Source organism: Canis lupus, chromosome 3 (genome assembly GCF_003254725.2).
Source record: "Canis lupus dingo isolate Sandy chromosome 3, ASM325472v2, whole genome shotgun sequence".
Taxonomy (NCBI): domain Eukaryota; kingdom Metazoa; phylum Chordata; class Mammalia; order Carnivora; family Canidae; genus Canis; species Canis lupus.
Window position 1 is genome coordinate 48,068,159 of NC_064245.1, and position 12,283 is coordinate 48,080,441.

The 12,283-nt window shown below is 50.4% G+C and overlaps 1 protein-coding gene across 2 annotated transcripts in view; it reads right to left on the reverse strand.

Moving 5' to 3' along the window:
• SLCO3A1 (solute carrier organic anion transporter family member 3A1) overlaps window positions 1-12,283 on the reverse strand; it is a 303,455-nt gene that overhangs the window by 88,768 nt on the left and 202,404 nt on the right. The gene's annotated exons all lie outside the window — the stretch shown is intronic.

Sequence of the window (12,283 nt, forward strand, 5' to 3'; positions counted from 1 at the left end):
GGAAGCCATGAGCCATGCCAGCAGGAAGCCCACCCAAATCAGCAACAGGCTGCCCCTTCCTGAAGGGCCCACATCCTGTCTGCCAGCCAAGGAGCGTCTGACCAGCAGCTCTCTGAGGTCACAGGGTGGCTTCCTGTTGTTCCCACTCCCAGTCTCCAGCAAGGGGACAGTGGAGAGAGAGAGATAGTAGGGCCTGGAGTCCAGCGCCTGGGCTTCCACTTGGCTGGAGTGGATCACGCATGGACCTGCAGCAGCCCCTGGCCACACTCAAGGCACTCTGCCTCTCTTAGCTTTGGCAACTCCGGCTGTAAAATGCACTACTCCGAAATCCATCTGTTGAAGTCCTGACCCCCAGACAGACCTCAGGATGTAGCTGTGTATGAGGACGGGACCTTGATTTTATTTTTTTCTTGAGGACAGGACCTTTAGAGGAGTGGTTAAGTTAAAATGGGGCCATTAGGGTGGACCCTAACCCAAAAAGACGCCTAGGGGGCTCAGTCAGTGAAGCATCTGACTCTTGGTTTCGGCTCAGGTCATGATCTCAGGGTCATGAGATTGAGCCCCAAGTCGGGTTCTTCACTCAGTGCGGAGTCTGCTTAAGATCCTATCTGTCCCTCGGCCCGTCGCACCTTCTCTTTCTCTCTCTTTAAATAAATTGTGTTAAAAAGAGGCAAAATCAAAAGAACCGGTATCCTTATAAAAAGAGGAGATGCTCAAAGAAAACACATGTGAGGACCCAAGGAGAAGGCGGCCATCAGCAAGCCAAAGGAAGGGGCCTCAGGAGAAACCCACCCTGTGGACACCTGATTTTGGCCTTCCAGCCTCCAGAACTGTGAGACCTAAGTGTCTGTGGTACTTCACCATGACAGCCCTAGTGACCAACACACCTCCCAAGACTTGGATGAGGATCACATGTGACGATGCAGGAGCAAGTACTTGGAAACCACTGAGTGCCACCCAAATGGTGTGGTGCCTTTGACACATAGGGTGAAGCACAGACATCAATGAAGCTGTGCCAGGACGCCCCAGGTGTTGGGATGAGATCAGCACACAGCACCCTGGTTAGGACTGGCAGGATGTGAAACTAGCAGGCAGGACTGTCTGTATGGGATCCTTGTCTGTTACCTCTGACCTCTCCCTGTGCCCAGCCAGGGACAGCTTCCAAAACACATCTGCTGGGGACACCGCAGGGAGCTGCTTCTCTCCCTCTGCCTGTGTCTCTGCCTTTCTCTGTGTCTCTCATGAATAAATAAATCAAATCTTAAAAAAAAAAAAAATACATCTGTTGAATGGTGCACATGTGACCAGGGTGAGCTTGAGTGCAGTAGAAGAGCAGCAGAAAAATCACAGGAGGGGAACACCCCATTCATAGTTTGGGGGGGGCGGAGGGCTGAATTTGAAGTAGGACCATTGGTGGGGGTGGTGACGGTGGTGCTGATGCAGAGACAGCAGAGGGCCCTGGACCAGCACATTCCATGCACTATCTCACTGCATCCTTAGGATGACCTTGTCAGCAGATACACACCCCTGGTACACATCGGAAAACTGAGGCACAGAGAGCTGAAGTCACTTGCCCAGTGACACACATGCCATAAGTGGGAAGCAGACATAAGAACAAAGATCAAGGGTTTAAGGGCAGCAAGGAAGGATGGGAAAGGTGGCCCAGGACAGAGGCCGGAGCCCTAGGACATCAAGCCGGCAGCAGAAGGTGGCCCCTGCACATAAGCGGGGGGGGTCTGTGACCTCGGCCACAGAGGTATCATGGGGTCAGGAAGACAAAGCTGGAGGCAGGACAAGGGGGAAACAGGCAAGGGAGCAGTTGGCAAGGAGGTCAGTCTGCACAAGCATCTGTGCATGTCCCCTTCTTCCCTCCCCCAGTGGGCGCTGCACCTGAAGTGGCTCCCCAACCGTGGGCATAGGAGACCTGGGACACCAGGTTCCCTGGCCCTCTACTAGCTGCCGTGCAAAAAGAAGGTACTGTTGAAGAGGTCTGTCTCGTGACCTCACGGGCACAGCCTGCATCTTCAAAGGAGTACAAAACCATCATGAATGTTCTCAGTGGCCTCAGGGAGACGCCAGGGTGGAGTCCTGTTATAGAGGTCACTGAGGTGACAGGCCCAGGCCTAGGAGGGGAAAATAGGACCTGGCTGCAGAGGAGGAGGGCCTGGCCCCAGGGCATGGTGCTCCCCACAAGTTAATTCCTAGTTCTCCATAAGTATTTCTACTTCACCAAAGTAGCCAGGTGTTCACCAGAGGTGACCTCATGGTGTCTTCACTGCTCAGGAGCTGCAAATCTACTGGTGCTCCACCCAGCCACACTGAGGTCTTTGCCAACAACAATACCACACTCTCTGCCTCGGAGGCCCTCAGGGGCCTGGTGCCGCCCACATGGTATATACGACTTCACCCTGACATGTGGGTCTTTCCACCTGAGTCTACAGATGGGGCTGAGGCACAGAGAAGTCAGGTTACCAGCCTAGGGCCACACATCTGGATAGGCCCCCACTCCTGCACTGCCTCCCACCTGCCATTCAGCAGCATGGAACAGCAGCAGAAGGGTTGAGGGTCACTGAAATCCTTCTAGTAAATTCTACAGGAATTGGAGTCTGCAGAGAACTGAAGGCCCCGCTCTGGGTCTTATTAGCCTGCCTGTCACTGGGATGCCAAGTGGCCTAACGGGGACAGTTGGATTCAAGCAAATATACATGGGGGCCTCATCCGTCCCCTGGAGTCAAGGGGACCTTTGGGCCTTAGTTTACCCTCCCTCAACTCAACAAGTCTAAGTCCCACCATCAGCGGAGAGGAAAGGCCAGTGCTCAGGCATTTCCTCTTGTCACCAGAGGGAGCCAGACACCATGTCATGCCAGGGGCTGCTGCTGCTTCCTGACGGTGGCAGGAAGTCTGTTCAAAATAGGAGGGTCACCCACCTGGTCTGAGGGTAGACTCCTCGCCTGTGAGGGCACGGTGGCAAGTGACCCAGCAGACCTGTGGGTATTAGTGAAGATCCTCATGCCGTTTCCCAAATGCCTGCAGAGGAGAAGGCAAGCCTTCCAGATCCTAGGAGGTTCCCCCAACTACAGTGCTTCAACCTCCCCAACTCATATAGTCTGTACCTCACTAGATGAATCTTAAAATTTATGGAAGCATATTCCTCTTGCGTGAAACCACCAGGGGCTCCCTACTTAAAGACACAAAGTCCAAACTTTGGCTAGGTACTGTCATGGGTGGAGGCAGGGTGCCGATACCAGGCTGCAGCACAGCCACCCGTGGTGGGGGATGAACTGGTCTCTGAGAGCTGGCTGGAGACAGGAGGATGGGCAAGGGCCCCATCCAGGGTCAGCCCCTGAGGGCACAGGGAAGAGCAGGGGTGGTGTTCATAGCAGCCTGGGGGAACTGACCGAGTCTGGGCAAGACATCACAATAAGGCACTGGGGCAGGAAGGGTGGGCTAGCGGAGGGGCCCTGGACGCTGTCCATCTGCCTCTCAGTGGCATCAGGCTCAGGTCCCTGGACAGGTAGCCCTTCCTATGAACAAAAAAAACCAGAAATCCCATTTTCAAAATTGTCCTGCATCCAGGAAAACTGACAACAATGAAGCCCCTGAAACAAGGGCTCCAGCTGCCGCAACTTCTCCCATCTAGGGGCAGGATATCCTGAGGTCCCATCTGGGAGGAGACAAGCAGACTGCAGCAGTGACAGCCAGCAGGACCCCATGCTCCTTTCACCCATTTCCAACCTCATCTATGGTGGTTCTGCGGTGGTGGCCCTGACCCCAGAGCTGTGAAAACAGTCGAGGTTGAATGAAAATGCAAACCTCCCCCTGATTTATCAGCAAGGGGGACACAGTGGCTGGCTGAAATGCCAGTCTGGTGAGACTGACCCCTGACAAAAGCTGAGGATGGGTTAGCAAACACTGGGTTTCTTTTTTTTTCTTTTTTTTTTTTTTTTTAAACACTGGGTTTCTATGTTCTGCAGGAAGGGCGCCGTCCTTGTCAGAAGTTGACAGAGTTCACCAGGGACGAGTCAGGCCAGACCAACCTCATTTCTTCGGTGGTTTTCTAATAGGGTCAGGAAACTAATTTAAATCTTTTTTTTTTTAATCTTTTTTTTTTTTTAATTTTTATTTATTTGTGATAGTCACAGAGAGAGAGAGAGGCAGAGACACAGGCAGAGGGAGAAGCAGGCTCCATGCACCGGGAGCCCGACGTGGGACTCGATCCGACGTGGGTCTCCAGAATCGCGCCCTGGGCCAAAGGCAGGCGCCAAACCGCTGCGCCACCCAGGGATCCCAGGAAACTAATTTGATTGGGGGAAAGCCAGAAACACATTGCATCGGGGGGCAAGTGCAGACTGGACGGGAGTGCTCACTCGATGACACAAGACAGGGAAACAGCACCGGTGCTGGAACACAGCCGCCTCAACCTCCTCCAGTGGATGGAGCAGGTGCAGGCTCCTCTCCATCTGCATACAGGTGGCACGTTATCCTTATTTGAGAACAAAGGTCGATATGCCAGAGATAGATGAAAGACTCAAGATGAATAAAACCGGCCAAATGGATAGACCCAAAGGATCAGGATGAGATGCAGCTAGCATGCACCCACAGGTAACTTGAGGGGAGGCAGGGAAGCTGCACGGCACCAGCTGTTCAGGGCAGGAAGTCTCAGCAGTGCATCCCCCATTAGTAGACGTTTGTCCTTAACACCAATGCCCCTTCGGTGGCATCAACAGAATCTGGGGTACAAGGGGGCAGACACCGTCTTCTCACATGATGAGCCTGGAATAGGACATTTAGAGAGGCCCATGCCATACTGGAGTATCTCCTAGAAAGGCACCTGGGGGAGAAGGGGGATCTAGAATCATCCATGCCATGAAATGACTCAAGGAACCAAAATGAAGAATGAGCAGGTGATAGGACTGAAATACTGTTAAGAGGAGTAAGAGCTCAACCACAGTGTGTCTTTCCAGAAGCCAGAACCAGACTCAGGATGTGGTAGTTAAAACAAAGCAGGTGACTAGAAACACTGGGCACAGATGAACTGATTATCTTAGGAATTAGTGAGCTCCTTGCCACCAGGTTGGGGGGCCGTGGGGGGAATTGTGCAAGTGGAGGCTCAGTGGCCAGGTGTCAGGATTAAAGGGCAGGGCTTTCCTGCTGAGTGGGAGGAAGGCAGATAAGACAGTCCTCAATTCTAAGATTCTAGGATTTTCATCTGGGCAATCTTCCAGGAATCTCTCAAGCCTCTCCAACCCAGGCACACAGAGAACTGGAGATCCTTCTCACCGACTGCTTGGTGAGCACAAATTCCCTTCCCAAGCAGGTAGGAGTGAACTCGACCTAGAAAAGCAGGACATGGGAGGTGTCCACCAGAAAGCCATGTCATCCCTGGCCATCCCCCACTGCTCTGTCTGCTGTCTCAAGATTCTAAGGCTGAATTAACATCAGCTGCCTGATTTCTCTACATCTCAGTTCCAGAAGACGGCTTTTCTGGAAAATTATCTAGGCAGACACTAAATTTTTCTAGAGAAATCAGAGAGATGGGATTCTAAGTCACAGATCAGGGAGAGGGAGTAGAGCAGGTGTCGAGGGATGTCTGCTTTTAAAAAGGCAACAGGACAGATGCATAGATGGAGTGCAGGTCTTGGGACAGTACCACAGCCCCTGGGTGTGGCTCTTCACATCTATCTGAGAGCAGGACGGGAGAAACTATCCGAATAATGGACCAAACACCATGAGCCTCCTTTTCCTGGAAAATTGCTTGTGGTTCTGGTTGGAGATGAGGGAGAGGGAGGAGACAACTAGGCAAAGCAAGAAAAGTCTGGTTCTGTCTGTGTTAATTCAAGGACAAAGGAAGTAATATATGAGCTCCTCCCACCAGGAGCTCTAGGCACAGCAACTTGTGCCCACTCCCCAACATTTAAAAATTTTTACAATGAGTATGGGCTATCACAGTTCTGACAGCTGACAGGCTAGCTCAAGAGAGGATGATTTCTCTAAAGCAATGGTTCTTAGCCAGAGGCAATTCTGGCCATGTCTGTATGACATTTTGGGTGCGGGGTCCTCCTCTAGTGAGTAGAGGTCAGGAATGCTGCTGGACGGCCGACCATGTATAGCGCCCACAATAAAGATTGATCCAGCCTAACATGCCACTCACGCCGAGGCTGGGAAGCCTGCTCTATGACAACCAGGCTCTCAGACCCTTGCTCAGCCCACATTCAACTTATGGTGCAAGCGAGTAGGGTGGGTGCAGGGTATGGGGTGATCACTAGGACTTACTTAACATGGGCTGTCATCTGGCAGTTAGAACTGAGTAAGCTTGATGGGGTGCCCTCATTCTTGTCAAAGAAAAACCACTGGCTCCCTACAATTCTAGAAGCTCCTGTCTTTGAAAGCCAGGGTAAACTTTCTTGTCCACTGGTTCCTGACCAATCCTGATGCAAAGTGGGATGGATCCCCCTAACACCTGTCTCACCTGTTTCCACAGGGGTAGGGAATCATGAGGTGAGAGGAAACTAATAACCCAAGGATGTTGACCTCACTGAGACTATGCTCAACTCTACAGTGTAGACCTAAACATCCCATCTTTCATAGACGATGATACTGGGAGGTCAGGCTGTCTTGCCCACACCCTGGCCCATTTCCAAGCCTAGGCTTTGAAGCCAAAGTCTTTTGAGCTCTCTCCACTAAAGCGCTGGTTTCCATACAGGGCTCAGGTGCCAGGGGCTGCTGGCCAGCGGGAAGGGCAGGAGCTGAATGTGTGGAGGTGAGGTCTCGAGTGGGCTATCACCAGAGTCTCCCTCCTTCTCCATTCTGCCTCGGGGACTTTTGGGTAAGGTTTTTTTTTTTTTTTTTTTTTTTAAGTATTTTTTAAAAGATTTAATTAATTTACTCACAAGAGACACACAGAGAGAGGCAGAGACATAGGCAGACTCCCTGTGGGCAGCCTGAATGCAGGACTCAATCCCAGGACCCTGGGATCATGACCTGAGCCAAAGGCAGAAGCTCAACCACCGAGCCACCCAGGCACTGCTGGGTAAGATTTTTCTGGTGGGCTGAATGAGTCCCAAAAAGACATGTCTAGGTCTGGGAACTTGCAAATAAAAATAAAATTATTTTTATTGGAGAAAGGGCCTCTGCATATGTAATTAAGTTATGGATCTCAAGACATGACCACCCTAGATTACCCTGGTGAGCCCAGAAATCGAAGCATCCTTATGATATACACACAGAGAAGAGAAGGCCATGTGAAGCCAGAGATTGGAGTGATGCAGTCACAAGCCAAGGACCCCCTGGAGCCACTAGAAGCTCGAAGAAGCAAGGAAGGATTCTCCCCTAGAGCTTCTGGAGGGAGCACGGCCCTGCCGATACCTTGTTTTGGGACTTCTGGCCTCCAGAGCCAATACATTTCTGTTGTTTTAAACTGTCAAGTCGGGGGTTAATGATGTGGCATCCCTAGGAAACAAACACGGTTTTTTTTTAGAGAAACGGTCTCATGGCCCAAAGTTTAAAAATCACTACCTCTCCTGGGCCATCTCCCCAGGCCTTCTAGTCACCTAAGTCCAGAGCAGAGACTCAGAACACAACTGGAGGAAGGTGATGAGAATGATGCTTTGAGGTTGGGCTGGGCCAGATCTTATGAATATAGGATTCAAAACCCCCAGCAAGGGGAGGAAAAAAAAGATGGCTGAATTTATTAGGCTTGGAATTCCAAATTTCATTCAAAAAGCCTCCATTTCGTCCCCATCCAAAATCCTTTGATGTCTGTGAACTAACTGGAAAGCTATTGGAATCTTCAAGGAAACAAGAAAAAAAGCCTTACTCTCCAGGCATCTCACATAGGGAAAGATGGATCCGTGTCACTAACTGCACCCCTGGTGACAGTGAGGAAGGACAGGCCCTGGGCTCAGGGACCTCCCTGGGTCTTGATGCAAGTTCCTCAGTGGGAGCAATAGGAGCCCATCAAACCCAGGCCCCAAAACCACAGCAGAGACACACCCCGTATGATGTGCCTGCCAGGATCGACCCTGCAAATGGCCTGTCATTGTGAGCTCAGGCACAGGGTACTCAATCAACTTCGCCAGAGATGGGTCGGCTTCTCATTTCAAGTCTTGGGTGGGGACACAAAGAGCCTGAGAAATGAAGTGATGTGCCCCCAGGTGTCACATCTGATGAATTAGGGCCAGAGAGAGGCCACAGCCCACCCAAGGATCCGCTGCCCTTCCACCCACACTGGCAAGTTAGCATTGCCCAACAGGAGTGCTGAGAGCCACCAATCATTCTGTAAACCGTAAAACTAGAGGAACATTATTTTTTTTTTTAAGATTTATTTATTTATTTATTCAGAGAGAGTGAGAGAGAGGCAGAGATACAGGCAGAGGGAGAAGCAGGCTCCATGCAGGAAGCCCGACGTGGGACTCGATCCCTGGTCTCCAGGATCACACCCCGGGCTGCAGGCGGCACTAAACCTCTGTGCCACCGGGGCTGCCCAGGAACATTATTCCAACACGGGTGACACTTAGTTTCAAATGGCTCTGTCTCTGACAGGTATTTTTCAAAAGGCTCGAGGGGAGTGGTTACAGCTCCTGCTTCCTCTGTTCCTAAGTCCAAGTCACTCAGCCGGGCACACAGAGGGCCCCACACCATCCTCTGAGTACCTTCCATCTGCGCACCATCATGGCCCATGGGGAGGACCTGGTATTCTCTGAATCCCTTCCTCTGCAGACCATGAGCCTCCCCAAACACAGGCCACACTGTCTTCATCCTCACATCCCAGGAAAGGAGCATCGGGGCCAGCCATTCCTCTCTCTTCCACCTTCATCTGTAAGCTCCTGCTGGGGACAGCACAGCCAACATCCCAGGCAAAGTCACCTCTCACTCCCAGTGCCCCCAGCCAAGAGAGCAACCATTCCCTTCCCAACTCCTCTGAACAACCTCCCAGAGCAGAAAACAGGGCATCGTGACTTACTTTTTCTCCTCTGGTCCTGAATGTCTTTCTGTGCTCCCCTCTGCTCCAAATATACTGCTGATTTGAATAACTGGCTTTAGATATACATATGCATATTTTCTAATTGTAAAATTCGCATAACCCCAACTTTATCATCCTATGTATTTTGAAATGCACAGTTCTGTAGTGTCACAGATATGCACAGTTCTGTAGTGTTACAGATACGTCGTGCAATCTCCAGAACTCACTTGCGAAATATAGACACTTGTAAAGGATGGAAATATTCAAATGTAAAAATTAAGAGGACAGACCAAAGTAACAAAGGTCCACATATATATCACTAGCTTTGACCATCATCAAGTCAAGGGCAGTTTTCCGGGACTACCCCATCTACTTCTCCTGTCAGTGTTATTTTAAAGCAAATCCCAGATACCATTTTGTCTATAACCAGCTTAGGACACTCTGGTGCTTTTTTTTTTTTTTTTTTTTTTAAGGGAGACCAGAGAGGGGGAGGGAGAAGGGGAGGGGGAGGGAAAGAATCTCAAGCAGACTCCCAGCTGAGCACAGAGCCTGACACAGAGCTCCATCCCACGATCTTGAGATCCATGACCTCAGCTGATATCAGAGTTGGATGCTGAACCAACTGAGCCACCCAGGCACCCCTGAGGACCTCTGTATAAAAGGTAAAAACAAAACCACACTCCAACATTTAACAATAACTGTAGGGACGCCTGGGTGGCTCAGCAGTTGAGTGTCTGCCTTTGGCTCAGAGCCTGATCCTGGATTACCAGGATCGAGTCCCGCATCGGGCTCCTTGCGTAGAGCCTGCTTCTCTCCTCCCTCTGCCTATGTCTCTGCCTCTCTCTGTCTCTCATGAATAAATAAATAAAATCTTAAAAAACAACAACAACAAAAAAAACAGTAACTGTAGAAACTCATTTAACCTTTGAATTCCCTTCACATGTCTAAACTGGTTTATCCCACTGTGTGGAGGTGCCATCAAGACATTCCCCCTACCCAGTGCAGACCAAGGAACCAATCGATGCTCAGAGCGTCAGTGATTTCCTAAGAACACAGATGTTGAGACTAGAAGGTTCTGAATCAGGCTCCTCTCTCTTCACTCTTCCCTTGCCTCTTTGGGGACAATGACTTGTTGGGAGAAAAGCCGGTTCTGAATGAGCCTGATGCCCACGCAACGGAAGAAACTCCGTGTCGTGCCGTGACCTTCCTGTATTCTAATTTGGGTAGCCTCTCAGCTCGACTTCTTTAAAAAATTTCCACTTTATTGTCTTATTTTGAAAGTAGAAAAGTCATTGCAGTAAGTCATCTTAGCTATTTTACATTTTATTTTTAGTCCTTTGTGGGGAGAGGCAAGAAGAGAACCAAGAAACTGGATTTATGTCATATGGGTGGGTTCTCAGCCACGGCTCTTGGGGAGGAGGGCTTTCCCCAGTGAGTCACTGGGTGACTCATTTATAATTCAGCCTCGCAGAGCTTTGTACAGGGCTGGGAGCCTTCGGATGGGAAAGGCAGATGAACGTAGAGAAATGTTCAGTGCTGAAGGCCGCTTCCTCCCCCAGCAGGCCTGGCCCCATTCTGGGTTCCCTCTATCTCTGGAGCCCTTATGGACAGGGATGGGTTTTGATGGAGCTGGAACAGTCAGGAGATATCAGATCACATGAGCCAGCCTTCCATCAACCAGATCGACCCCTCTCTTGGGCAATGGATGCAAAGTCGACTTTCTTTCTCTGGATGCCTGCTACCTACGTGAGTCCTTGAAGAGGTATACAGCATTGCACGGAGGACAGCGTAGATGACCTATCACTGAACACTAGCAAATCCAGGCCACTGGATACCAGTGATTTATTTCAACACTCTTAACTTCTGTCTCACTGCACTGAAATTATTTGCTTAGACATCTGGGCTGGTCTACTTAGATCAGAGTTTCTCAACCTCGCCACTATGGACATGACAAGGCGAATCATTCTTGGTAGAGGGCTGTCCTGTGCACTGTAGGATATTTAGCAGTGCCTCTGGCATCAGCCTATGAGATGCCCCTAGTCTTGGCAATCCAAAATATCTCCAATTATTGTCAAATGTCACCTGAGGGTAGTAGCACCCCTGACTAGGAACCACTGATCTAGAACAGGTACTTCTTCACCTCCTTAGAGCCCAGCACAGTGCCTGGCACAGAGCGGGAATCCCAAATGTTTGTGGATCTCTAACAATCACCCTATGAAACGGATGTGCCACCTAGCTGGTGGGGCAAGGGAGGCCCAGAAAGGGTCGGGATTTCCTGGGTCACACAGCAAGTGAAGGACAGGGCTGGGAAGTCCTTGGCGGCATGGTTTCCAAGCCTGGGTGAGGGGTGAGAGCTGGCAGGTAGCTCGAAAGAGGAGCTCCGTTTGGGATTCTTCTGCTTCCTAGTTCTGGCTGCCAAAGGAGTGAGACTGGTAGCACCATTCGGACAGAACATTCCACATGCCACCAGCTATTAATTAACGAGCATGTTTCAGGGCTTCCTTCAGCATGGAGCCTCCGCACTGACCGGGATCAAAGTGACCAGAGCCACGTGGTCAAGAAAAGAGCAGGGTTAACTTTTTTTTTTTTTTTTTTTTTAAATCTCAGCTTAAACCTGAGTAAGTGATAACAATTTGAATCAGGTTTACAACACGAGGCAGCCAGAGGAAGCCTGGCGCCCCAGTGCAGTCGGGCTGTGAATGAATTTAGTTACAGACTCGAAGTACTGTCTTAATTAGGTTTGGAGTCGGCTTTCCTGTTTGATGAGGGAAGCAGAACAGAGTAAACCATCTGATTCATCCTTGGAAGTGGGAGCCAGGTGGAGGTGGGGGATGGACTCACATGCTCTGTAACCTCATATGTGATTCGCCAGGCATATCTGACTCCATCACGGCCAGCCTACTGCTAAGTGTTGCTTTGTGAGCAGTGCCAATTATGAAAAACACAAATAGCTTCATGCATTTCTACCTTGGAACTTAATCAGTCCCTACCATGGGATGTCACCTAGCAGGATCTTCGGTAGGTAGCGGGGCCAGGGGTCATTACTTCTAAGTGGTCAAGTGGCTACAAAAGAAAAGCAGTGGTCTGCCTTGATGATCCTGGTTCTGGAAAGCCAGTCCCAAAAGGGGTAGTGTGGTCAACCCACAGTCAGGTGACATCCAATGCATCTTAATGACCCAGCTGGTGACACCTGACACCAGGTTAATGCCTCAACCACATGGTGCTTGTAGTTCTCCTGACGGCCAATGTTGGGAGGATTCTCTTGGATTTGTGTTCCCAGAGGAAAAGAGAAGCCCAAGAGAAGTCGATCCCGGGCAGCAC